Source organism: Lissotriton helveticus, chromosome 12 (genome assembly GCF_964261635.1).
Source record: "Lissotriton helveticus chromosome 12, aLisHel1.1, whole genome shotgun sequence".
Lineage (NCBI taxonomy): Eukaryota > Metazoa > Chordata > Amphibia > Caudata > Salamandridae > Lissotriton > Lissotriton helveticus.
The window spans coordinates 132,813,515-132,838,256 of record NC_136073.1 but is presented as its reverse complement, the minus strand read 5'-3'; the positions used below and the strand labels follow the sequence as shown (position 1 = coordinate 132,838,256).

The 24,742-nt window shown below is 41.0% G+C and overlaps 16 non-coding genes across 16 annotated transcripts; all 16 read right to left on the bottom strand.

Annotated features, from left to right (window-relative positions):
* Positions 1–305: 305 nt before the first annotated feature.
* On the bottom strand, positions 306–377 carry TRNAH-GUG (transfer RNA histidin (anticodon GUG)). The gene has a single exon. It is a non-coding gene; the product is annotated as a tRNA-His (tRNA).
* A 1,281-nt stretch (positions 378–1,658) lies between these two features.
* Positions 1,659–1,740, bottom strand: TRNAS-AGA (transfer RNA serine (anticodon AGA)). The gene has a single exon. It is a non-coding gene; the product is annotated as a tRNA-Ser (tRNA).
* Positions 1,741–3,393: 1,653 nt separating this feature from the next.
* Positions 3,394–3,475, bottom strand: TRNAS-AGA (transfer RNA serine (anticodon AGA)). Its single transcript has one exon. It is a non-coding gene; the product is annotated as a tRNA-Ser (tRNA).
* A 1,473-nt stretch (positions 3,476–4,948) lies between these two features.
* Positions 4,949–5,020, bottom strand: TRNAH-GUG (transfer RNA histidin (anticodon GUG)). The gene has a single exon. It is a non-coding gene; the product is annotated as a tRNA-His (tRNA).
* A 1,281-nt stretch (positions 5,021–6,301) lies between these two features.
* On the bottom strand, positions 6,302–6,383 carry TRNAS-AGA (transfer RNA serine (anticodon AGA)). Its single transcript has one exon. It is a non-coding gene; the product is annotated as a tRNA-Ser (tRNA).
* A 1,653-nt stretch (positions 6,384–8,036) lies between these two features.
* On the bottom strand, positions 8,037–8,118 carry TRNAS-AGA (transfer RNA serine (anticodon AGA)). Its single transcript has one exon. It is a non-coding gene; the product is annotated as a tRNA-Ser (tRNA).
* A 1,473-nt stretch (positions 8,119–9,591) lies between these two features.
* Positions 9,592–9,663, bottom strand: TRNAH-GUG (transfer RNA histidin (anticodon GUG)). The gene has a single exon. It is a non-coding gene; the product is annotated as a tRNA-His (tRNA).
* Positions 9,664–10,944: 1,281 nt separating this feature from the next.
* Positions 10,945–11,026, bottom strand: TRNAS-AGA (transfer RNA serine (anticodon AGA)). The gene has a single exon. It is a non-coding gene; the product is annotated as a tRNA-Ser (tRNA).
* A 1,653-nt stretch (positions 11,027–12,679) lies between these two features.
* Positions 12,680–12,761, bottom strand: TRNAS-AGA (transfer RNA serine (anticodon AGA)). Its single transcript has one exon. It is a non-coding gene; the product is annotated as a tRNA-Ser (tRNA).
* A 1,473-nt stretch (positions 12,762–14,234) lies between these two features.
* On the bottom strand, positions 14,235–14,306 carry TRNAH-GUG (transfer RNA histidin (anticodon GUG)). Its single transcript has one exon. It is a non-coding gene; the product is annotated as a tRNA-His (tRNA).
* A 1,281-nt stretch (positions 14,307–15,587) lies between these two features.
* Positions 15,588–15,669, bottom strand: TRNAS-AGA (transfer RNA serine (anticodon AGA)). The gene has a single exon. It is a non-coding gene; the product is annotated as a tRNA-Ser (tRNA).
* Positions 15,670–17,322: 1,653 nt separating this feature from the next.
* On the bottom strand, positions 17,323–17,404 carry TRNAS-AGA (transfer RNA serine (anticodon AGA)). Its single transcript has one exon. It is a non-coding gene; the product is annotated as a tRNA-Ser (tRNA).
* A 2,829-nt stretch (positions 17,405–20,233) lies between these two features.
* TRNAS-AGA (transfer RNA serine (anticodon AGA)) lies at positions 20,234–20,315 on the bottom strand. The gene has a single exon. It is a non-coding gene; the product is annotated as a tRNA-Ser (tRNA).
* A 296-nt stretch (positions 20,316–20,611) lies between these two features.
* On the bottom strand, positions 20,612–20,683 carry TRNAH-GUG (transfer RNA histidin (anticodon GUG)). Its single transcript has one exon. It is a non-coding gene; the product is annotated as a tRNA-His (tRNA).
* A 1,281-nt stretch (positions 20,684–21,964) lies between these two features.
* TRNAS-AGA (transfer RNA serine (anticodon AGA)) lies at positions 21,965–22,046 on the bottom strand. The gene has a single exon. It is a non-coding gene; the product is annotated as a tRNA-Ser (tRNA).
* A 1,653-nt stretch (positions 22,047–23,699) lies between these two features.
* TRNAS-AGA (transfer RNA serine (anticodon AGA)) lies at positions 23,700–23,781 on the bottom strand. The gene has a single exon. It is a non-coding gene; the product is annotated as a tRNA-Ser (tRNA).
* Positions 23,782–24,742: the final 961 nt, after the last annotated feature.

The following is a 24,742-nucleotide window of genomic DNA, read 5'->3' as shown; positions in this document are numbered from 1 at the left end:
CATTTGTGCATTCCCTCTAGACAGCCACAATACAGGTCACTCAACTGCAACTGCATTCATCTGCATTCTGATTGGCATGGGGGAGAGCTCCATTCCCCCACCGCAAATAGGTTCAAGAACGATAATTTATGTTAGTAGGTACAATATAGCTACATCTTATAATCATGTGTGTTAAAATAATTTGTCGTTAGATCGTTTAAATATTTTAAAGGATCTGTTTTTAATAGACATTTTACAAAAACAACTGGTACATTTGGTAATTCTGTAAAAGAAAAACCCAACTGCCGTGACATTGCCAACCACAATGCCGTGACTCGGATTCGAACCGAGGTTGCTGCGGCCACAACGCAGAGTACTAACCACTATACGATCACGGCGAGCTACTTGGGCTCAATAACATACAGTGACATGGAGAATTTATAATTCGGTACACTCAGGGAACTCCTGTGATAGGCTGAATGTGTTAATTGCTTCCTCATTCCTTATACAAAGGCTTTGTCTCCTCAGTGGTTGATAGGCTGAAACTGTTTCCTGGCCGCCTGCTTGTGAACTGCCAGGAGTCAAAGATCACACATACACTTGTGGGCCTGTGATGGGACACCAATGCAGAGAAACACACCTGGCGCAGATCTTCTATACTGTCTAGTAGACCTGCATCTCCCCTGTACCTCCTCAAGCCATCTGTATGTGAAGCAAGAAAGAGTTAAGGAGCGGTCCATCTACACTTTTATAGGGAGGATGCTGCCATGAGCTCCTCCCAGCTAATCACACAAACAGCAGTAAAGTAAGATAACTACACAGTTAGGGGGGACTGCATGGTTAGGTTTTTGAGGAATTATTGAAACTGACCTCAGTGACCCATGATCAGAGCTGTGGCTAATGACTGCGTGCCTAATTATGATGAAGCAAGCACCATGGCTCGTAGGGGCCCCACAACACGCTTTTCTTAGCTCAATTAAAGTATAAACCTCTGCCATATATGAGTGGTAAAGGCTTGTTAATTTGGTTGCTTTTCCAATTCACGTCTGACAACAAGATGAAGAAACATTGGGGCATCAGAAGCTTTGGAAAGTAGCCACCAACCTCAGAGAAAGAGAGAAAGAGGGAAAAGGCAGTATGAGGTGTGGAGAAAACAGCAGCAGGTACAAGGAGCTCAAATGAGATTAATGGCGCCTAAATAGAGCACGTAAAGGAACAGTTACAAATCTAAAAAAAAGGAAAGAAAGACTAGGAAAAAAACACGGAAAGAGCCTGTAGATAAAATTCTCTTCCTGGGACAGCAGGCTAAGAGAAATTACACAGGGAGCAGTTAAGCTTGTAACACGGGGAGAATAGAAAAGAAAATGCAGTTTTATGAAGTGTGTTGCCTAATCCAGCAAGCACTTTTGTTTTATTTTTCTATTTGCTTCTTTTATTGGTAAAGTAAGTTTCAAGTGCATGAATGGTATGACTGAGAGAGCCAGGGTATAATAATTTGAAGTGTTTGCACCAGCGCTAATGTAGGACGAGAGTTATAGCAAAGATATGAAAGGGGTAGCGATAATAAATATGTGAAAGGGCAATAGTGACACCAAAATAAGCCACCTATTTATAAAACTGACATGGAAGAAATTCTAAAGGTTAGCTTCTGAAATTGTAGCCGATGTAAAAAAGTTTCTCGTTGTTGGCAGGATTCGAACCTGCGCGGGGGGACCCCAATGGATTTCTAGTCCATCGCCTTAACCACTCGGCCACAACAACTGACTGCAAGTTTTGTGCAAATAATCTGTATGAAAGTTTTCAAGGTGTCCCACAGAAAGTTCCTGATATCCTGCAATGCACTTTTTAAAAATAATGTTTTTTTCAGCAGGCACATTCTCTCCTAAAAACAAAAATAAGGCTACATCTTATAATCATGTGTGTTTAAATAATTTGTCGTTAGATCGTTTAAATATTTTAAAGGATCTGTTTTTAATAGACATTTTACAAAAACAACTGGTACATTTGGTAATTCTGTAAAAGAAAAACCCAACTGCCGTGACATTGCCAACCACAATGCCGTGATTCGGATTCGAACCGAGGTTACTGCGGCCACAACGCAGAGTACTAACCACTATACGATCACGGCGAGCTACTTGGGCTCAATAACATACAGTGACATGGAGAATTTATAATTCGAAACACTCAGGGAACTCCTGTGATAGGCTGAATGTGTTCATTGCTTCCTCATTCCTTATACAAAGGCTTTGTCTCCTCAGTGGTTGATAGGCTGAAACCGTTTCCTGGCCGCCTGCTTGTGAACTGCCAGAAGTCAAAGATCACACATACACTTGTGGGCCTGTGATGGGACACCAATGCAGAGAAATACACCTGGCGCAGATCTTCTATTCTGTCTATTAGACCTGCATCTCCCCTGTACCTCCTCAAGCCATCTGTATGTGAAGCAAGAAAAAGTTAAGGAGCGGTCCATCTATACTTTTATAGGGAGGATGCTGCCGTGAGCTCCTCCCAGCTAATCATACAAACAGCAGTAAAGCAAGATAACTATACAGTTAGGGGGGACTGCATGGTTAGGTTTTTGAGGAATTATTGAAACTGACCTCAGTGACCCATGATCAGAGCTGTGGCTAATGACTGCGCGCCCAATTATGATGAAGCAAGCACCATGGCTCGTAGGGGCCCCACAACACGCTTTTCTTAGCTCATTGAATTAAAGTATAAACCTCTGCCATGTATGAGTGGTAAAGGCTTGTTAATTTGGTTGCTTTTCCAATTCACGTCTGACAACAAGATGAAGGAACATTGGGGCATCAGAAGCTTTGGAAAGTAGCCACCAACCTCAGAGAAAGAGAGAAAGAGGGAAAAGGCAGTATGAGGTGTGGAGAAAACAGCAGCAGGTACAAGGAGCTCAAATGAGATTAATGGCGCCTAAATAGAGCACATAAAGGAACAGTTACAAATCTAAGAAAAGGGAAAGAAAGACTAGGAAAAAAACACGGAAAGAGCCTGTAGATAAAATTCTCTTCCTGGGACAGCAGGCTAAGAGAAATTACACAGGGTGCAGTTAAGCTTGTAACACGGGGAGAATAGAAAAGAAAATGCAGTTTTATGAAGTGTGTTTGCCTAATCCAGCAAGCACTTTTATTTTATTTTTCTATTTGCTTCTTTTATTGGTAAAGTAAGTTTCAAGTGCATGAATGGTATGACTGAGAGAGCCAGGGTATAATAATTTGAAGTGTTTGCACCAGCGCTAATGTAGGACGAGAGTTATAGCAAAGATATGAAAGGGGTAGCGATAATAAATATGTGAAAGGGCAATAGTGACACCAAAATAAGCCACCTATTTATAAAACTGACATGGAAGAAATTCTAAAGGTTAACTTCTGAAATTGTAGCCGATGTTAAAAAGTTTCTCGTTGTTGGCAGGATTCGAACCTGCGCGGGGAGACCCCAATGGATTTCTAGTCCATCGCCTTAACCACTCGGCCACAACAACTGACTGTAAGTTTTGTGCAAATAATCTGTATGAAAGTTTTCAAGGTGTCCCAAAGCAAATTCCTGGTATTCTGCAATGCACTTTTTAAAAAGAATGTTTTTTTCAGCAGGCACATTCTTTCCTAAAAACAAAAATTGCATGAGTATATCTCTAGGTTGGAAAAGGATAGGCTTTCATGCATACTCTCATGTGGCACTCAAGTTTTCGTGCTGCTTTTAGTCTATGGCCCATATTACAGAAGTCTACCATCTTTGAGTATTTGAGGCTCCTTTGTAAGTGCTTTATCTTTTTTACTTGAAGAGCTATATAATAAAGGGGTCAGGGAAAGATTGCATTTATGGAAGATAAAAGAAGGCACACTTGTCTCACCAAATGCCGTAGAGAAACCTGATGTTTTACTCATGTTATCCTTAGTTTGTTTTTGTTAGACCTTGCATTCTTAAGGTGGCCTCAACCCTACCTTATTGCTTTTCACCTACGCATTTTGCTGTATCTTTTTGTTGGCCTTAGGACTCTGATCACTTTATTGCTACTAATCAGTGCTGAAGTGAACGTGCTTCTTCCCAAATCATGTGTGTAATTGGAGTATACCTGACTGACAGATTTCATTGACTTGAAAGCCCCTTGTAAAGTGGTATACCATATACCCAGGAACTGATTGTGCCGCCCAAAAAAGTATAATTTCAAACCTGTCTCAAGCCTGCTACTGCAGTGCCTGTGCTGCAGTGTACTGCCACTTCGACTTGCCATTTAAAACTACTTGCCAAGCCTTAAACTCCAATTTTATTACATATAATTAACCAAAAGGTAGGCCCTAGGTAGTCCTAGGGGCATCATGCTATGTAAGTAAAAGGTAAGACATGTACTGTGCTAGTTTGCATGTCCTGGTAGTACAAAACAGTCTATTACATTTTTCACTACTGTGAGGTCTGCCCCTCTCGTAGGTTAGCATTGGGTATTCCCTTATACTTTTTGGGGGGTAATTCCATATCAGAGAGGAGAAGCTTTATTTATTTATTGATAAATCCTATTTACTGGTGAGGTTGGATTTAACTTTACTACTTTATAAATGCCATTTTTAGAGAGTGAGCATTTCTCTGCACTTACAGCTCTATTTGCCTGAAAACCTGTCTCCAATTGACGTCTGGATTGGGCTGCGAGACAGCTACATTTGTGCATTCCCTCTAGACAGCCACAATACAGGTCACTCAACTGCAACTGCATTCATGTGCATTCTGATTGGCATGGGGGAGAGCTCCATTCCCCCACCGCAAATAGGTTCAAGAACGATAATTTATGTCAGTAGGTACAATATAGCTACATCTTATAATCATGTGTGTTAAAATAATTTGTCGTTAGATCGTTTAAATATTTTAAAGGATCTGTTTTTAATAGACATTTTACAAAAACAACTGGTACATTTTGTAATTCTGTAAAAGAAAAACCCAACTGCCGTGACATTGCCAACCACAATGCCGTGACTCGGATTCGAACCAAGGTTGCTGCGGCCACAACGCAGAGTACTAACCACTATACGATCACGGCGAGCTACTTGGGCTCAATAACATACAGTGACATGGAGAATTTATAATTCGGTACACTCAGGGAACTCCTGTGATAGGCTGAATGTGTTAATTGCTTCCTCATTCCTTATACAAAGGCTTTGTCTCCTCAGTGGTTGATAGGCTGAAACTGTTTCCTGGCCGCCTGCTTGTGAACTTCCAGGAGTCAAAGATCACACATACACTTGTGGGCCTGTGATGGGATACCAATGCAGAGAAACACACCTGGCGCAGATCTTCTATACTGTCTAGTAGACCTGCATCTCCCCTGTACCTCCTCAAGCCATCTGTATGTGAAGCAAGAAAGAGTTAAGGAGCGGTCCATCTACACTTTTATAGGGAGGATGCTGCCATGAGCTCCTCCCAGCTAATCACACAAACAGCAGTAAAGCAAGATAACTACACAGTTAGGGGGGACTGCATGGTTAGGTTTTTGAGGAATTATTGAAACTGACCTCAGTGACCCATGATCAGAGCTGTGGCTAATGACTGCATGCCTAATTATGATGAAGCAAGCACCATGGCTCGTAGGGGCCCCACAACACGCTTTTCTTAGCTCAATTAATGTATAAACCTCTGCCATATATGAGTGGTAAAGGCTTGTTAATTTGGTTGCTTTTCCAATTCACGTCTGACAACAAGATGAAGAAACATTGGGGCATCAGAAGCTTTGGAAAGTAGCCACCAACCTCAGAGAAAGAGAGAAAGAGGGAAAAGGCAGTATGAGGTGTGGAGAAAACAGCAGCAGGTACAAGGAGCTCAAATGAGATTAATGGCGCCTAAATAGAGCACGTAAAGGAACAGTTACAAATCTAAAAAAAAGGAAAGAAAGACTAGGAAAAAAACACGGAAAGAGCCTGTAGATAAAATTCTCTTCCTGGGACAGCAGGCTAAGAGAAATTACACAGGGAGCAGTTAAGCTTGTAACACGGGGAGAATAGAAAAGAAAATGCAGTTTTATGAAGTGTGTTGCCTAATCCAGCAAGCACTTTTGTTTTATTTTTCTATTTGCTTCTTTTATTGGTAAAGTAAGTTTCAAGTGCATGAATGGTATGACTGAGAGAGCCAGGGTATAATAATTTGAAGTGTTTGCACCAGCGCTAATGTAGGACGAGAGTTATAGCAAAGATATGAAAGGGGTAGCGATAATAAATATGTGAAAGGGCAATAGTGACACCAAAATAAGCCACCTATTTATAAAACTGACATGGAAGAAATTCTAAAGGTTAGCTTCTGAAATTGTAGCCGATGTAAAAAAGTTTCTCGTTGTTGGCAGGATTCGAACCTGCGCGGGGGGACCCCAATGGATTTCTAGTCCATCGCCTTAACCACTCGGCCACAACAACTGACTGCAAGTTTTGTGCAAATAATCTGTATGAAAGTTTTCAAGGTGTCCCACAGAAAGTTCCTGATATCCTGCAATGCACTTTTTAAAAATAATGTTTTTTTCAGCAGGCACATTCTCTCCTAAAAACAAAAATAAGGCTACATCTTATAATCATGTGTGTTTAAATAATTTGTCGTTAGATCGTTTAAATATTTTAAAGGATCTGTTTTTAATAGACATTTTACAAAAACAACTGGTACATTTGGTAATTCTGTAAAAGAAAAACCCAACTGCCGTGACATTGCCAACCACAATGCCGTGATTCGGATTCGAACCGAGGTTACTGCGGCCACAACGCAGAGTACTAACCACTATACGATCACGGCGAGCTACTTGGGCTCAATAACATACAGTGACATGGAGAATTTATAATTCGAAACACTCAGGGAACTCCTGTGATAGGCTGAATGTGTTCATTGCTTCCTCATTCTTTATACAAAGGCTTTGTCTCCTCAGTGGTTGATAGGCTGAAACCGTTTCCTGGCCGCCTGCTTGTGAACTGCCAGAAGTCAAAGATCACACATACACTTGTGGGCCTGTGATGGGACACCAATGCAGAGAAATACACCTGGCGCAGATCTTCTATTCTGTCTATTAGACCTGCATCTCCCCTGTACCTCCTCAAGCCATCTGTATGTGAAGCAAGAAAAAGTTAAGGAGCGGTCCATCTATACTTTTATAGGGAGGATGCTGCCGTGAGCTCCTCCCAGCTAATCATACAAACAGCAGTAAAGCAAGATAACTATACAGTTAGGGGGGACTGCATGGTTAGGTTTTTGAGGAATTATTGAAACTGACCTCAGTGACCCATGATCAGAGCTGTGGCTAATGACTGCGCGCCCAATTATGATGAAGCAAGCACCATGGCTCGTAGGGGCCCCACAACACGCTTTTCTTAGCTCATTGAATTAAAGTATAAACCTCTGCCATGTATGAGTGGTAAAGGCTTGTTAATTTGGTTGCTTTTCCAATTCACGTCTGACAACAAGATGAAGGAACATTGGGGCATCAGAAGCTTTGGAAAGTAGCCACCAACCTCAGAGAAAGAGAGAAAGAGGGAAAAGGCAGTATGAGGTGTGGAGAAAACAGCAGCAGGTAAAAGGAGCTCAAATGAGATTAATGGCGCCTAAATAGAGCACATAAAGGAACAGTTACAAATCTAAGAAAAGGGAAAGAAAGACTAGGAAAAAAACACGGAAAGAGCCTGTAGATAAAATTCTCTTCCTGGGACAGCAGGCTAAGAGAAATTACACAGGGTGCAGTTAAGCTTGTAACACGGGGAGAATAGAAAAGAAAATGCAGTTTTATGAAGTGTGTTTGCCTAATCCAGCAAGCACTTTTATTTTATTTTTCTATTTGCTTCTTTTATTGGTAAAGTAAGTTTCAAGTGCATGAATGGTATGACTGAGAGAGCCAGGGTATAATAATTTGAAGTGTTTGCACCAGCGCTAATGTAGGACGAGAGTTATAGCAAAGATATGAAAGGGGTAGCGATAATAAATATGTGAAAGGGCAATAGTGACACCAAAATAAGCCACCTATTTATAAAACTGACATGGAAGAAATTCTAAAGGTTAACTTCTGAAATTGTAGCCGATGTTAAAAAGTATCTCGTTGTTGGCAGGATTCGAACCTGCGCGGGGAGACCCAAATGGATTTCTAGTCCATCGCCTTAACCACTCGGCCACAACAACTGACTGTAAGTTTTGTGCAAATAATCTGTATGAAAGTTTTCAAGGTGTCCCAAAGCAAATTCCTGGTATTCTGCAATGCACTTTTTAAAAAGAATGTTTTTTTCAGCAGGCACATTCTCTCCTAAAAACAAAAATTGCATGAGTATATCTCTAGGTTGGAAAAGGATAGGCTTTCATGCATACTCTCATGTGGCACTCAAGTTTTCGTGCTGCTTTTAGTCTATGGCCCATATTACAGAAGTCTACCATCTTTGAGTATTTGAGGCTCCTTTGTAAGTGCTTTATCTTTTTTACTTGAAGAGCTATATAATAAAGGGGTCAGGGAAAGATTGCATTTATGGAAGATAAAAGAAGGCACACTTGTCTCACCAAATGCCGTAGAGAAACCTGATGTTTTACTCATGTTATCCTTAGTTTGTTTTTGTTAGACCTTGCATTCTTAAGGTGGCCTCAACCCTACCTTATTGCTTTTCACCTACGCATTTTGCTGTATCTTTTTGTTGGCCTTAGGACTCTGATCACTTTATTGCTACTAATCAGTGCTGAAGTGAACGTGCTTCTTCCCAAATCATGTGTGTAATTGGAGTATACCTGACTGACAGATTTCATTGACTTGAAAGCCCCTTGTAAAGTGGTATACCATATACCCAGGAACTGATTGTGCCGCCCAAAAAAGTATCATTTCAAACCTGTCTCAAGCCTGCTACTGCAGTGCCTGTGCTGCAGTGTACTGCCACTTCGACTTGCCATTTAAAACTACTTGCCAAGCCTTAAACTCCAATTTTATTACATATAATTAACCAAAAGGTAGGCCCTAGGTAGTCCTAGGGGCATCATGCTATGTAAGTAAAAGGTAAGACATGTACTGTGCTAGTTTGCATGTCCTGGTAGTACAAAACAGTCTATTACATTTTTCACTACTGTGAGGTCTGCCCCTCTCGTAGGTTAGCATTGGGTATTCCCTTATACTATTTGGGGGGTAATTCCATATCAGAGAGGAGAAGCTTTATTTATTTATTGATAAATCCTATTTACTGGTGAGGTTGGATTTAACTTTACTACTTTATAAATGCCATTTTTAGAGAGTGAGCATTTCTCTGCACTTACAGCTCTATTTGCCTGAAAACCTGTCTCCAATTGACGTCTGGATTGGGCTGCGAGACAGCTACATTTGTGCATTCCCTCTAGACAGCCACAATACAGGTCACTCAACTGCAACTGCATTCATGTGCATTCTGATTGGCATGGGGGAGAGCTCCATTCCCCAACCGCAAATAGGTTCAAGAACGATAATTTATGTCAGTAGGTACAATATAGCTACATCTTATAATCATGTGTGTTAAAATAATTTGTCGTTAGATCGTTTAAATATTTTAAAGGATCTGTTTTTAATAGACATTTTACAAAAACAACTGGTACATTTTGTAATTCTGTAAAAGAAAAACCCAACTGCCGTGACATTGCCAACCACAATGCCGTGACTCGGATTCGAACCAAGGTTGCTGCGGCCACAACGCAGAGTACTAACCACTATACGATCACGGCGAGCTACTTGGGCTCAATAACATACAGTGACATGGAGAATTTATAATTCGGTACACTCAGGGAACTCCTGTGATAGGCTGAATGTGTTAATTGCTTCCTCATTCCTTATACAAAGGCTTTGTCTCCTCAGTGGTTGATAGGCTGAAACTGTTTCCTGGCCGCCTGCTTGTGAACTGCCAGGAGTCAAAGATCACACATACACTTGTGGGCCTGTGATGGGATACCAATGCAGAGAAACACACCTGGCGCAGATCTTCTATACTGTCTAGTAGACCTGCATCTCCCCTGTACCTCCTCAAGCCATCTGTATGTGAAGCAAGAAAGAGTTAAGGAGCGGTCCATCTACACTTTTATAGGGAGGATGCTGCCATGAGCTCCTCCCAGCTAATCACACAAACAGCAGTAAAGCAAGATAACTACACAGTTAGGGGGGACTGCATGGTTAGGTTTTTGAGGAATTATTGAAACTGACCTCAGTGACCCATGATCAGAGCTGTGGCTAATGACTGCATGCCTAATTATGATGAAGCAAGCACCATGGCTCGTAGGGGCCCCACAACACGCTTTTCTTAGCTCAATTAAAGTATAAACCTCTGCCATATATGAGTGGTAAAGGCTTGTTAATTTGGTTGCTTTTCCAATTCACGTCTGACAACAAGATGAAGGAACATTGGGGCATCAGAAGCTTTGGAAAGTAGCCACCAACCTCAGAGAAAGAGAGAAAGAGGGAAAAGGCAGTATGAGGTGTGGAGAAAACAGCAGCAGGTACAAGGAGCTCAAATGAGATTAATGGCGCCTAAATAGAGCACGTAAAGGAACAGTTACAAATCTAAGAAAAAGGAAAGAAAGACTAGGAAAAAAACACGGAAAGAGCCTGTAGATAAAATTCTCTTCCTGGGACAGCAGGCTAAGAGAAATTACACAGGGAGCAGTTAAGCTTGTAACACGGGGAGAATAGAAAAGAAAATGCAGTTTTATGAAGTGTGTTGCCTAATCCAGCAAGCACTTTTGTTTTATTTTTCTATTTGCTTCTTTTATTGGTAAAGTAAGTTTCAAGTGCATGAATGGTATGACTGAGAGAGCCAGGGTATAATAATTTGAAGTGTTTGCACCAGCGCTAATGTAGGACGAGAGTTATAGCAAAGATATGAAAGGGGTAGCGATAATAAATATGTGAAAGGGCAATAGTGACACCAAAATAAGCCACCTATTTATAAAACTGACATGGAAGAAATTCTGAAGGTTAGCTTCTGAAATTGTAGCCGATGTTAAAAAGTTTCTCGTTGTTGGCAGGATTCGAACCTGCGCGGGGTGACCCCAATGGATTTCTAGTCCATCGCCTTAACCACTCGGCCACAACAACTGACTGCAAGTTTTGTGCAAATAATCTGTATGAAAGTTTTCAAGGTGTCCCACAGAAAGTTCCTGATATCCTGCAATGCACTTTTTAAAAATAATGTTTTTTTCAGCAGGCACATTCTCTCCTAAAAACAAAAATAAGGCTACATCTTATAATCATGTGTGTTTAAATAATTTGCCGTTAGATCGTTTAAATATTTTAAAGGATCTGTTTTTAATAGACATTTTACAAAAACAACTGGTACATTTTGTAATTCTGTAAAAGAAAAACCCAACTGCCGTGACATTGCCAACCACAATGCCGTGTCTCGGATTTGAACCGAGGTTGCTGCGGCCACAACGCAGAGTACTAACCACTATACGATCATGGCGAGCTACTTGGGCTCAATAACATACAGTGACATGGAGAATTTATAATTCGGTACACTCAGGGAACTCCTGTGATAGGCTGAATGTGTTCATTGCTTCCTCATTCCTTATACAAAGGCTTTGTCTCCTCAGTGGTTGATAGGCTGAAACCGTTTCCTGGCCGCCTGCTTGTGAACTGCCAGAAGTCAAAGATCACACATACACTTGTGGGCCTGTGATGGGACACCAATGCAGAGAAATACACCTGGCGCAGATCTTCTATTCTGTCTATTAGACCTGCATCTCCCCTGTACCTCCTCAAGCCATCTGTATGTGAAGCAAGAAAAAGTTAAGGAGCGGTCCATCTATACTTTTATAGGGAGGATGCTGCCGTGAGCTCCTCCCAGCTAATCATACAAACAGCAGTAAAGCAAGATAACTATACAGTTAGGGGGGACTGCATGGTTAGGTTTTTGAGGCATTATTGAAACTGACCTCAGTGACCCATGATCAGAGCTGTGGCTAATGACTGCGCGCCCAATTATGATGAAGCAAGCACCATGGCTCGTAGGGGCCCCACAACACGCTTTTCTTAGCTCATTGAATTAAAGTATAAACCTCTGCCATGTATGAGTGGTAAAGGCTTGTTAATTTGGTTGCTTTTCCAATTCACGTCTGACAACAAGATGAAGGAACATTGGGGCATCAGAAGCTTTGGAAAGTAGCCACCAACCTCAGAGAAAGAGAGAAAGAGGGAAAAGGCAGTATGAGGTGTGGAGAAAACAGCAGCAGGTACAAGGAGCTCAAATGAGATTAATGGCGCCTAAATAGAGCACATAAAGGAACAGTTACAAATCTAAGAAAAGGGAAAGAAAGACTAGGAAAAAAACACGGAAAGAGCCTGTAGATAAAATTCTCTTCCTGGGACAGCAGGCTAAGAGAAATTACACAGGGTGCAGTTAAGCTTGTAACACGGGGAGAATAGAAAAGAAAATGCAGTTTTATGAAGTGTGTTTGCCTAATCCAGCAAGCACTTTTATTTTATTTTTCTATTTGCTTCTTTTATTGGTAAAGTAAGTTTCAAGTGCATGAATGGTATGACTGAGAGAGCCAGGGTATAATAATTTGAAGTGTTTGCACCAGCGCTAATGTAGGACGAGAGTTATAGCAAAGATATGAAAGGGGTAGCGATAATAAATATGTGAAAGGGCAATAGTGACACCAAAATAAGCCACCTATTTATAAAACTGACATGGAAGAAATTCTAAAGGTTAACTTCTGAAATTGTAGCCGATGTTAAAAAGTATCTCGTTGTTGGCAGGATTCGAACCTGCGCGGGGAGACCCAAATGGATTTCTAGTCCATCGCCTTAACCACTCGGCCACAACAACTGACTGTAAGTTTTGTGCAAATAATCTGTATGAAAGTTTTCAAGGTGTCCCAAAGCAAATTCCTGGTATTCTGCAATGCACTTTTTAAAAAGAATGTTTTTTTCAGCAGGCACATTCTCTCCTAAAAACAAAAATTGCATGAGTATATCTCTAGGTTGGAAAAGGATAGGCTTTCATGCATACTCTCATGTGGCACTCAAGTTTTCGTGCTGCTTTTAGTCTATGGCCCATATTACAGAAGTCTACCATCTTTGAGTATTTGAGGCTCCTTTGTAAGTGCTTTATCTTTTTTACTTGAAGAGCTATATAATAAAGGGGTCAGGGAAAGATTGCATTTATGGAAGATAAAAGAAGGCACACTTGTCTCACCAAATGCCGTAGAGAAACCTGATGTTTTACTCATGTTATCCTTAGTTTGTTTTTGTTAGACCTTGCATTCTTAAGGTGGCCTCAACCCTACCTTATTGCTTTTCACCTACGCATTTTGCTGTATCTTTTTGTTGGCCTTAGGACTCTGATCACTTTATTGCTACTAATCAGTGCTGAAGTGAACGTGCTTCTTCCCAAATCATGTGTGTAATTGGAGTATACCTGACTGACAGATTTCATTGACTTGAAAGCCCCTTGTAAAGTGGTATACCATATACCCAGGAACTGATTGTGCCGCCCAAAAAAGTATCATTTCAAACCTGTCTCAAGCCTGCTACTGCAGTGCCTGTGCTGCAGTGTACTGCCACTTCGACTTGCCATTTAAAACTACTTGCCAAGCCTTAAACTCCAATTTTATTACATATAATTAACCAAAAGGTAGGCCCTAGGTAGTCCTAGGGGCATCATGCTATGTAAGTAAAAGGTAAGACATGTACTGTGCTAGTTTGCATGTCCTGGTAGTACAAAACAGTCTATTACATTTTTCACTACTGTGAGGTCTGCCCCTCTCGTAGGTTAGCATTGGGTATTCCCTTATACTATTTGGGGGGTAATTCCATATCAGAGAGGAGAAGCTTTATTTATTTATTGATAAATCCTATTTACTGGTGAGGTTGGATTTAACTTTACTACTTTATAAATGCCATTTTTAGAGAGTGAGCATTTCTCTGCACTTACAGCTCTATTTGCCTGAAAACCTGTCTCCAATTGACGTCTGGATTGGGCTGCGAGACAGCTACATTTGTGCATTCCCTCTAGACAGCCACAATACAGGTCACTCAACTGCAACTGCATTCATGTGCATTCTGATTGGCATGGGGGAGAGCTCCATTCCCCAACCGCAAATAGGTTCAAGAACGATAATTTATGTCAGTAGGTACAATATAGCTACATCTTATAATCATGTGTGTTAAAATAATTTGTCGTTAGATCGTTTAAATATTTTAAAGGATCTGTTTTTAATAGACATTTTACAAAAACAACTGGTACATTTTGTAATTCTGTAAAAGAAAAACCCAACTGCCGTGACATTGCCAACCACAATGCCGTGACTCGGATTCGAACCAAGGTTGCTGCGGCCACAACGCAGAGTACTAACCACTATACGATCACGGCGAGCTACTTGGGCTCAATAACATACAGTGACATGGAGAATTTATAATTCGGTACACTCAGGGAACTCCTGTGATAGGCTGAATGTGTTAATTGCTTCCTCATTCCTTATACAAAGGCTTTGTCTCCTCAGTGGTTGATAGGCTGAAACTGTTTCCTGGCCGCCTGCTTGTGAACTGCCAGGAGTCAAAGATCACACATACACTTGTGGGCCTGTGATGGGATACCAATGCAGAGAAACACACCTGGCGCAGATCTTCTATACTGTCTAGTAGACCTGCATCTCCCCTGTACCTCCTCAAGCCATCTGTATGTGAAGCAAGAAAGAGTTAAGGAGCGGTCCATCTACACTTTTATAGGGAGGATGCTGCCATGAGCTCCTCCCAGCTAATCACACAAACAGCAGTAAAGCAAGATAACTACACAGTTAGGGGGGACTGCATGGTTAGGTTTTTGAGGAATTATTGAAACTGACCTCAGTGACCCATGATCAGAGCTGTGGCTAATGACTGCATGCCTAATTATGATGAAGCAAGCACCATGGCTCGTAGGGGCCCCACAACACGCTTTTCTTAGCTCAATTAAAGTATAAACCTCTGCCATATATGAGTGGTAAAGGCTTGTTAATTTGGTTGCTTTTCCAATTCACGTCTGACAACAAGATGAAGGAACATTGGGGCATCAGAAGCTTTGGAAAGTAGCCACCAACCTCAGAGAAAGAGAGAAAGAGGGAAAAGGCAGTATGAGGTGTGGAGAAAACAGCAGCAGGTACAAGGAGCTCAAATGAGATTAATGGCGCCTAAATAGAGCACGTAAAGGAACAGTTACAAATCTAAGAAAAAGGAAAGAAAGACTAGGAAAAAAACACGGAAAGAGCCTGTAGATAAAATTCTCTTCCTGGGACAGCAGGCTAAGAGAAATTACACAGGGAGCAGTTAAGCTTGTAACACGGGGAGAATAGAAAAGAAAATGCAGTTTTATGAAGTGTGTTGCCTAATCCAGCAAGCACTTTTGTTTTATTTTTCTATTTGCTTCTTTTATTGGTAAAGTAAGTTTCAAGTGCATGAATGGTATGACTGAGAGAGCCAGGGTATAATAATTTGAAGTGTTTGCACCAGCGCTAATGTAGGACGAGAGTTATAGCAAAGATATGAAAGGGGTAGCGATAATAAATATGTGAAAGGGCAATAGTGACACCAAAATAAGCCACCTATTTATAAAACTGACATGGAAGAAATTCTGAAGGTTAGCTTCTGAAATTGTAGCCGATGTTAAAAAGTTTCTCGTTGTTGGCAGGATTCGAACCTGCGCGGGGGGACCCCAATGGATTTCTAGTCCATCGCCTTAACCACTCGGCCACAACAACTGACTGCAAGTTTTGTGCAAATAATCTGTATGAAAGTTTTCAAGGTGTCCCACAGAAAGTTCCTGATATCCTGCAATGCACTTTTTAAAAATAATGTTTTTTTCAGCAGGCACATTCTCTCCTAAAAACAAAAATAAGGCTACATCTTATAATCATGTGTGTTTAAATAATTTGCCGTTAGATCGTTTAAATATTTTAAAGGATCTGTTTTTAATAGACATTTTACAAAAACAACTGGTACATTTTGTAATTCTGTAAAAGAAAAACCCAACTGCCGTGACATTGCCAACCACAATGCCGTGTCTCGGATTTGAACCGAGGTTGCTGCGGCCACAACGCAGAGTACTAACCACTATACGATCATGGCGAGCTACTTGGGCTCAATAACATACAGTGACATGGAGAATTTATAATTCGGTACACTCAGGGAACTCCTGTGATAGGCTGAATGTGTTCATTGCTTCCTCATTCCTTATACAAAGGCTTTGTCTCCTCAGTGGTTGATAGGCTGAAACCGTTTCCTGGCCGCCTGCTTGTGAACTGCCAGAAGTCAAAGATCACACATACACTTGTGGGCCTGTGATGGGACACCAATGCAGAGAAATACACCTGGCGCAGATCTTCTATTCTGTCTATTAGACCTGCATCTCCCCTGTACCTCCTCAAGCCATCTGTATGTGAAGCAAGAAAAAGTTAAGGAGCGGTCCATCTATACTTTTATAGGGAGGATGCTGCCGTGAGCTCCTCCCAGCTAATCATACAAACAGCAGTAAAGCAAGATAACTATACAGTTAGGGGGGACTGCATGGTTAGGTTTTTGAGGCATTATTGAAACTGACCTCAGTGACCCATGATCAGAGCTGTGGCTAATGACTGCGCGCCCAATTATGATGAAGCAAGCACCATGGCTCGTAGGGGCCCCACAACACGCTTTTCTTAGCTCATTGAATTAAAGTATAAACCTCTGCCATGTATGAGTGGTAAAGGCTTGTTAATTTGGTTGCTTTTCCAATTCACGTCTGACAACAAGATGAAGGAACATTGGGGCATCAGAAGCTTTGGAAAGTAGCCACCAACCTCAGAGAAAGAGAGAAAGAGGGAAAAGGCAGTATGAGGTGTGGAGAAAACAGCAGCAGGTACAAGGAGCTCAAATGAGATTAATGGCGCCTAAATAGAGCACATAAAGGAACAGTTACAAATCTAAGAAAAGGGAAAGAAAGACTAGGAAAAAAACACGGAAAGAGCCTGTAGATAAAATTCTCTTCCTGGGACAGCAGGCTAAGAGAAATTACACAGGGTGCAGTTAAGCTTGTAACACGGGGAGAATAGAAAAGAAAATGCAGTTTTATGAAGTGTGTTTGCCTAATCCAGCAAGCACTTTTATTTTATTTTTCTATTTGCTTCTTTTATTGGTAAAGTAAGTTTCAAGTGCATGAATGGTATGACTGAGAGAGCCAGGGTATAATAATTTGAAGTGTTTGCACCAGCGCTAATGTAGGACGAGAGTTATAGCAAAGATATGAAAGGGGTAGCGATAATAAATATGTGAAAGGGCAATAGTGACACCAAAATAAGCCACCTATTTATAAAACTGACATGGAAGAAATTCTAAAGGTTAACTTCTGAAATTGTAGCCGATGTTAAAAAGTTTCTCGTTGTTGGCAGGATTCGATCCTGCGCGGGGAGACCCCAATGGATTTCTAGTCCATCGCCTTAACCACTCGGCCACAACAACTGACTGTAAGTTTTGTGCAAATAATCTGTATTAAAGTTTTCAAGGTGTCCCAAAGCAAATTCCTGGTATTCTGCAATGCACTTTTTAAAAAGAATGTTTTTTTCAGCAGGCACATTCTCTCCTAAAAACAAAAATTGCATGAGTATATCTCTAGGTTGGAAAAGGATAGGCTTTCATGCATACTCTCATGTGGCACTCAAGTTTTCGTGCTGCTTTTAGTCTATGGCCCATATTACAGAAGTCTACCATCTTTGAGTATTTGAGGCTCCTTTGTAAGTGCTTTATCTTTTTTACTTGAAGAGCTATATAATAAAGGGGTCAGGGAAAGATTGCATTTATGGAAGATAAAAGAAGGCACACTTGTCTCACCAAATGCCGTAGAGAAACCTGATGTTTTACTCATGTTATCCTTAGTTTGTTTTTGTTAGACCTTGCATTCTTAAGGTGGCCTCAACCCTACCTTATTGCTTTTCACCTACGCATTTTGCTGTATCTTTTTGTTGGCCTTAGGACTCTGATCACTTTATTGCTACTAATCAGTGCTGAAGTGAACGTGCTTCTTCCCAAATCATGTGTGTAATTGGAGTATACCTGACTGACAGATTTCATTGACTTGAAAGCCCCTTGTAAAGTGGTATACCATATACCCAGGAACTGATTGTGCCGCCCAAAAAAGTATCATTTCAAACCTGTCTCAAGCCTGCTACTGCAGTGCCTGTGCTGCAGTATACTGCCACTTCGACTTGCCATTTAAAACTACTTGCCAAGCCTTAAACTCCAATTTTATTACATATAATTAACCAAAAGGTAGGCCCTAGGTAGTCCTAGGGGCATCATGCTATGTAAGTAAAAGGTAAGACATGTACTGTGGTAGTTTGCATGTCCTGGTAGTACAAAACAGTCTATTACATTTTTCACTACTGTGAGGTCTGCCCCTCTCGTAGGTTAGCATTGGGTATTCCCTTATACTTTTTGGGGGGTAATTCCATATCAGAGAGGAGAAGCTTTATTTATTTATTGATAAATCCTATTTACTGGTGAGGTTGGATTTAACTTTACTACTTTATAAATGCCATTTTTAGAGAGTGAGCATTTCTCTGCACTTACAGCTCTATTTGCCTGAAAACCTGTCTCCAATTGACGTCTGGATTGGGCTGCGAGACAGCTACATTTGTGCATTCCCTCTAGACAGCCACAATACAGGTCACTCAACTGCAACTGCATTCATGTGCATTCTGATTGGCATGGGGGAGAGCTCCATTCCCCAACCGCAAATAGGTTCAAGAACGATAATTTATGTCAGTAGGTACAATATAGCTACATCTTATAATCATGTGTGTTAAAATAATTTGTCGTTAGATCGTTTAAATATTTTAAAGGATCTGTTTTTAATAGACATTTTACAAAAACAACTGGTACATTTTGTAATTCTGTAAAAGAAAAACCCAACTGCCGTGACATTGCCAACCACAATGCCGTGACTCGGATTCGAACCAAGGTTGCTGCGGCCACAACGCAGAGTACTAACCTGCACTATACGATCACGGCGAGCTACTTGGGCTCAATAACATACAGTGACATGGAGAATTTATAATTCGGTACACTCAGGGAACTCCTGTGATAGGCTGAATGTGTTAATTGCTTCCTCATTCCTTATACAAAGGCTTTGTCTCCTCAGTGGTTGATAGGCTGAAACTGTTTCCTGGCCGCCTGCTTGTGAACTGCCAGGAGTCAAAGATCACACATACACTTGTGGGCCTGTGATGGGATACCAATGCAGAGAAACACACCTGGCGCAGATCTTCTATACTGTCTAGTAGACCTGCATCTCCCCTGTACCTCCTCAAGCCATCTGTATGTGAAGCAAGAAAGAGTTAAGGAGCGGTCCATCTACACTTTTATAGGGAGGATGCTGCCATGAGCTCCTCCCAGCTAATCACACAAACAGCAGTAAAGCAAGATAACTACACAGTTAGGGGGGACTGCATGGTTAGGTTTTTGAGGAATTATTGAAACTGACCTCAGTGACCCATGATCAGAGCTGTGGCTAATGACTGCATGCCTAATTATGATGAAGCAAGCACCATGGCTCGTAGGGGCCCCACAACACGCTTTTCTTAGCTCAATTAAAGTATAAACCTCTGCCATATATGAGTGGTAAAGGCTTGTTAATTTGGTTGCTTTTCCAATTCACGTCTGACAACAAGATGAAGGAACATTGGGGCATCAGAAGCTTTGGAACGTAGCCACCAACCTCAGAGAAAGAGAGAAAGAGGGAAAAGGCAGTATGAGGTGTGGAGAAAACAGCAGCAGGTACAAGGAGCTCAAATGAGATTAATGGCGCCTAAATAGAGCACGTAAAGGAACAGTTACAAATCTAAGAAAAAGGAAAGAAAGACTAGGAAAAAAACACGGAAAGAGCCTGTAGATAAAATTCTCTTCCTGGGACAGCAGGCTAAGAGAAATTACACAGGGAGCAGTTAAGCTTGTAACACGGGGAGAATAGAAAAGAAAATGCAGTTTTATGAAGTGTGTTGCCTACTCCAGCAAGCACTTTTGTTTTATTTTTCTATTTGCTTCTTTTATTGGTAAAGTAAGTTTCAAGTGCATGAATGGTATGACTGAGAGAGCCAGGGTATAATAATTTGAAGTGTTTGCACCAGCGCTAATGTAGGACGAGAGTTATAGCAAAGATATGAAAGGGGTAGCGATAATAAATATGTGAAAGGGCAATAGTCACACCAAAATAAGCCACCTATTTATAAAACTGACATGGAAGAAATTCTAAAGGTTAACTTCTGAAATTGTAGCCGATGTTAAAAAGTTTCTCGTTGTTGGAAGGATTCGAACCTGCGCGGGGAGACCCCAATGGATTTCTAGTCCATCGCCTTAACCACTCGGCCACAACAACTGACTGTAAGTTTTGTGCAAATAATCTGCATGAAAGTTTTCAAGGTGTGCCACAGCAAATTCCTGATATCCTGCAATGCACTTTTTAAAAATAATGTTTTTTTCAGCAGGCACATTCTCTCCTAAAAACAAAAATAAGGCTACATCTTATAATCATGTGTGTTTAAATAATTTGTCGTTAGATCGTTTAAATATTTTAAAAGGATCTGTTTTTAATAGACATTTTACAAAAACAACTGGTACATTTGGTAATTCTGTAAAAGAAAAACCCAACTGCCGTGACATTGCCAACCACAATGCCGTGACTCGGATTCGAACCGAGGTTGCTGCGGCCACAACGCAGAGTACTAACCACTATACAATCACGGCAAGCTACTTGGGCTCAATAACATACAGTGACATGGAGAATTTATAATTCGGAACACTCAGAAACTCCTGTGATAGGCTGAATGTGTTCATTGCTTCCTCATTGCTTATACAAAGGCTTTGTCTCCTCAGTGGTTGATAGGCTGAAACCATTTCCTGGCCGCCTGCTTGTGAACTGCCAGAAGTCAAAGATCACACATACACTTGTGGGCCTGTGATGGGACACCAATGCAGAGAAACACACCTGGCGCAGATCTTCTATTCTGTCTATTAGACCTGCATCTCCCCTGTACCTCCTCAAGCCATCTGTATGTGAAGCAAGAAAAAGTTAAGGAGCGGTCCATCTACACTTTTATAGGGAGGATGCTGCCGTGAGCTCCTCCCAGCTAATCACACAAACAGCAGTAAAGCAAGATAACTACACAGTTAGGGGGGACTGCATGGTTAGGTTTTTGAGGAATTATTGAAACTGACCTCAGTGACCCATGATCAGAGCTGTGGCTAATGACTGCATGCCTAATTATGATGAAGCAAGCACCATGGCTCGTAGGGGCCCCACAACACGCTTTTCTTAGCTCAATTAAAGTATAAACCTCTGCCATATATGAGTGGTAAAGGCTTGTTAATTTGGTTGCTTTTCCAATTCACGTCTGACAACAAGATGAAGGAACATTGGGGCATCAGAAGCTTTGGAAAGTAGCCACCAACCTCAGAGAAAGAGAGAAAGAGGGAAAAGGCAGTATGAGGTGTGGAGAAAACAGCAGCAGGTACAAGGAGCTCAAATGAGATTAATGGCGCCTAAATAGAGCACGTAAAGGAACAGTTACAAATCTAAGAAAAGGGAAAGAAAGACTAGGAAAAAAACACGGAAAGAGCCTGTAGATAAAATTCTCTTCCTGGGACAGCAGGCTAAGAGAAAATACACAGGGAGCAGTTAAGCTTGTAACACGGGGAGAATAGAAAAGAAAATGCAGTTTTATGAAGTGTGTTTGCCTAATCCAGCAAGCACTTTTGTTTTATTTTTCTATTTGCTTCTTTTATTGGTAAAGTAAGTTTCAAGTGCATGAATGGTATGACTGAGAGAGCCAGGGTATAATAATTTGAAGTGTTTGCACCAGCGCTAATGTAGGACGAGAGTTATAGCAAAGATATGAAAGGGGTAGCGATAATAAATATGTGAAAGGGCAATAGTGACACCAAAATAAGCCACCTATTTATAAAACTGACATGGAAGAAATTCTAAAGGTTAACTTCTGAAATTGTAGCCGATGTTAAAAAGTTTCTCGTTGTTGGAAGGATTCGAACCTGCGCGGGGAGACCCCAATGGATTTCTAGTCCATCGCCTTAACCACTCGGCCACAACAACTGACTGTAAGTTTTGTGCAAATAATCTGCATGAAAGTTTTCAAGGTGTGCCACAGCAAATTCCTGATATCCTGCAATGCACTTTTTAAAAATAATATTTTTTTCAGCAGGCACATTCTCTCCTAAAAACAAAAATAAGGCTACATCTTATAATCATGTGTGTTTAAATAATTTGTCGTTAAATCGTTTAAATATTTTAAAGGATCTGTTTTTAATAGACATTTTAGAAAAACAACTGGTACATTTGGTAATTCTGTAAAAGAAAAACCCAACTGCTGTGACATTGCCAACCACAATGCCGTGACTCGGATTCAAACCGAGGTTGCTGCAGCCACAACGCAGAGTACTAACCACTATACGATCACGGCGAGCTACTTGGGCTCATTAACATACAGTGACATGGAGAATTTATAATTCGAAACACTCAGGGAACTCCAGTGATAGGCTGAATGTGTTCATTGCTTCCTCATTCCTTATACAAAGGCTTTGTCTCCTCAGTGGTTGATAGGCTGAAACCGTTTCCTGGTTGCCTGCTTGTGAACTGCCAGAAGTCAAAGATCACACATACACTTGTTGGCCTGTGATGGGACACCAATGCAGAGAAACACACCTGGCGCAGATCTTCTATTCTGTCTATTAGACCTGCATCTCCCCTGTACCTCCTCAAGCCATCTGTATGTGAAGCAAGAAAAAATTAAGGAGCGGTCCATCTATACTTTTATAGGGAGGATGCTGCCGTGAGCTCCTCCCAGCTAATCACACAAACAGCAGTAAAGCAAGATAACTATACAGTTAGGGGGGACTGCATGGTTAGGTTTTTGAGGAATTATTGAAACTGACCTCAGTGACCCATGATCAGAGCTGTGGCTAATGACTGCGCGCCCAATTATGATGAAGCAAGCACCATGGCTCGTAGGGGCCCCACAACACGCTTTTCTTAGCTCATTGAATTAAAGTATAAACCTCTGCCATCTATGAGTGGTAAAGGCTTGTTAATTTGGTTGCTTTTCCAATTCACGCCTGACAACAAGATGAAGGAACATTGGGGCATTAGAAGCTTTGGAAAGTAGCCACCAACCTCAGAGAAAGAGAGAAAGAGGGAAAAGGCAGTATGAGGTGTGGAGAAAACAGCAGCAGGTACAAGGAGCTCAAATGAGATTAATGGCGCCTAAATAGAGCACATAAAGGAACAGTTACAAATCTAAGAAAAGGGAAAGAAAGACTAGGAAAAAAACATGGAAAGAGCCTGTAGATAAAATTCTCTTCCTGGGACAGCAGGCTAAGAGAAATTACACAGGGAGCAGTTAAGCTTGTAACACGGGGAGAATAGAAAAGAAAATGCAGTTTTATGAAGTGTGTTTGCCTAATCCAGCAAGCACTTTTATTTTATTTTTCTATTTGCTTCTTTTATTGGTAAAGTAAGTTTCAAGTGCATGAATGGTATGACTGAGAGAGCCAGGGTATAATAATTTGAAGTGTTTGCACCAGCGCTAATGTAGGACGAGAGTTATAGCAAAGATATGAAAGGGGTAGCGATAATAAATATGTGAAAGGGCAATAGTGACACCAAAATAAGCCACCTATTTATAAAACTGACATGGAAGAAATTCTAAAGGTTAACTTCTGAAATTGTAGCCGATGTTAAAAAGGTACTCGTTGTTGGCAGGATTCGAACCTGCGCGGGGAGACCACAATGGATTTCTAGTCCATCGCCTTAACCACTCGGCCACAACAACTGACTGTAAGTTTTGTGCAAATAATCTGTATGAAAGTTTTCAAGGTGTCCCACAGCAAATTCCTGGGATTCTGCAATGCACTTTTTTAAAATAATGTATTTTTCAGCAGGCACATTCTCTCCTAAAAACAAAAATTGCATGAGTATATCTCTAGTTTGGAAAAGGATAGGCTTTCATGCATACTCTCATGTGGCACTCAAGTTTTTGGGACCCTATTGCACTCTGTTTTCGTGCTGCTTTTAGTCTATGGCCCATATTACAGAAGTCTACCATCTTTGAGTATTTGAGGCTCCTTTGTAAGTGCTTTATCTTTTTTACTTGAAGAGCTATATAATAAAGGGGTCGGGGAAAGATTGCATTTATGGAAGATAAAAGAAGGCACACTTGTCTCACCAAATGCCGTAGAGAAACCTGATGTTTTACTCATGTTATCCTTAGTTTGTTTTTGTTAGACCTTGCATTCTTAAGGTGGCCTCAACCCTACCTTATTGCCTTTCACCTACGCATTTTGCTGTATCTTTTTGTTGGCCTTAGGACTCTGATCACTTTATTGCTACTAATCAGTGCTGAAGTGAACGTGCTTCTTCCCTAATCATGTGTGTAATTGGAGTATACCTGACTGACAGATTTCATTGACTTGAAAGCCCCTTGTAAAGTGGTATACCATATACCCAGGAACTGATTGTGCCGCCCAAAAAAGTATCATTTCAAACCTGTCTCAAGCCTGCTACTGCAGTGCCTGTGCTGCAGTGTACTGCCACTTCGACTTGCCATTTAAAACTACTTGCCAAGCCTTAAACTCCAATTTTATTACATATAATTAACCAAAAGGTAGGCCCTAGGTAGTCCTAGGGGCATCATGCTATGTAAGTAAAAGGTAAGACATGTACTGTGGTAGTTTGCATGTCCTGGTAGTACAAAACAGTCTATTACATTTTTCACTACTGTGAGGTCTGCCCCT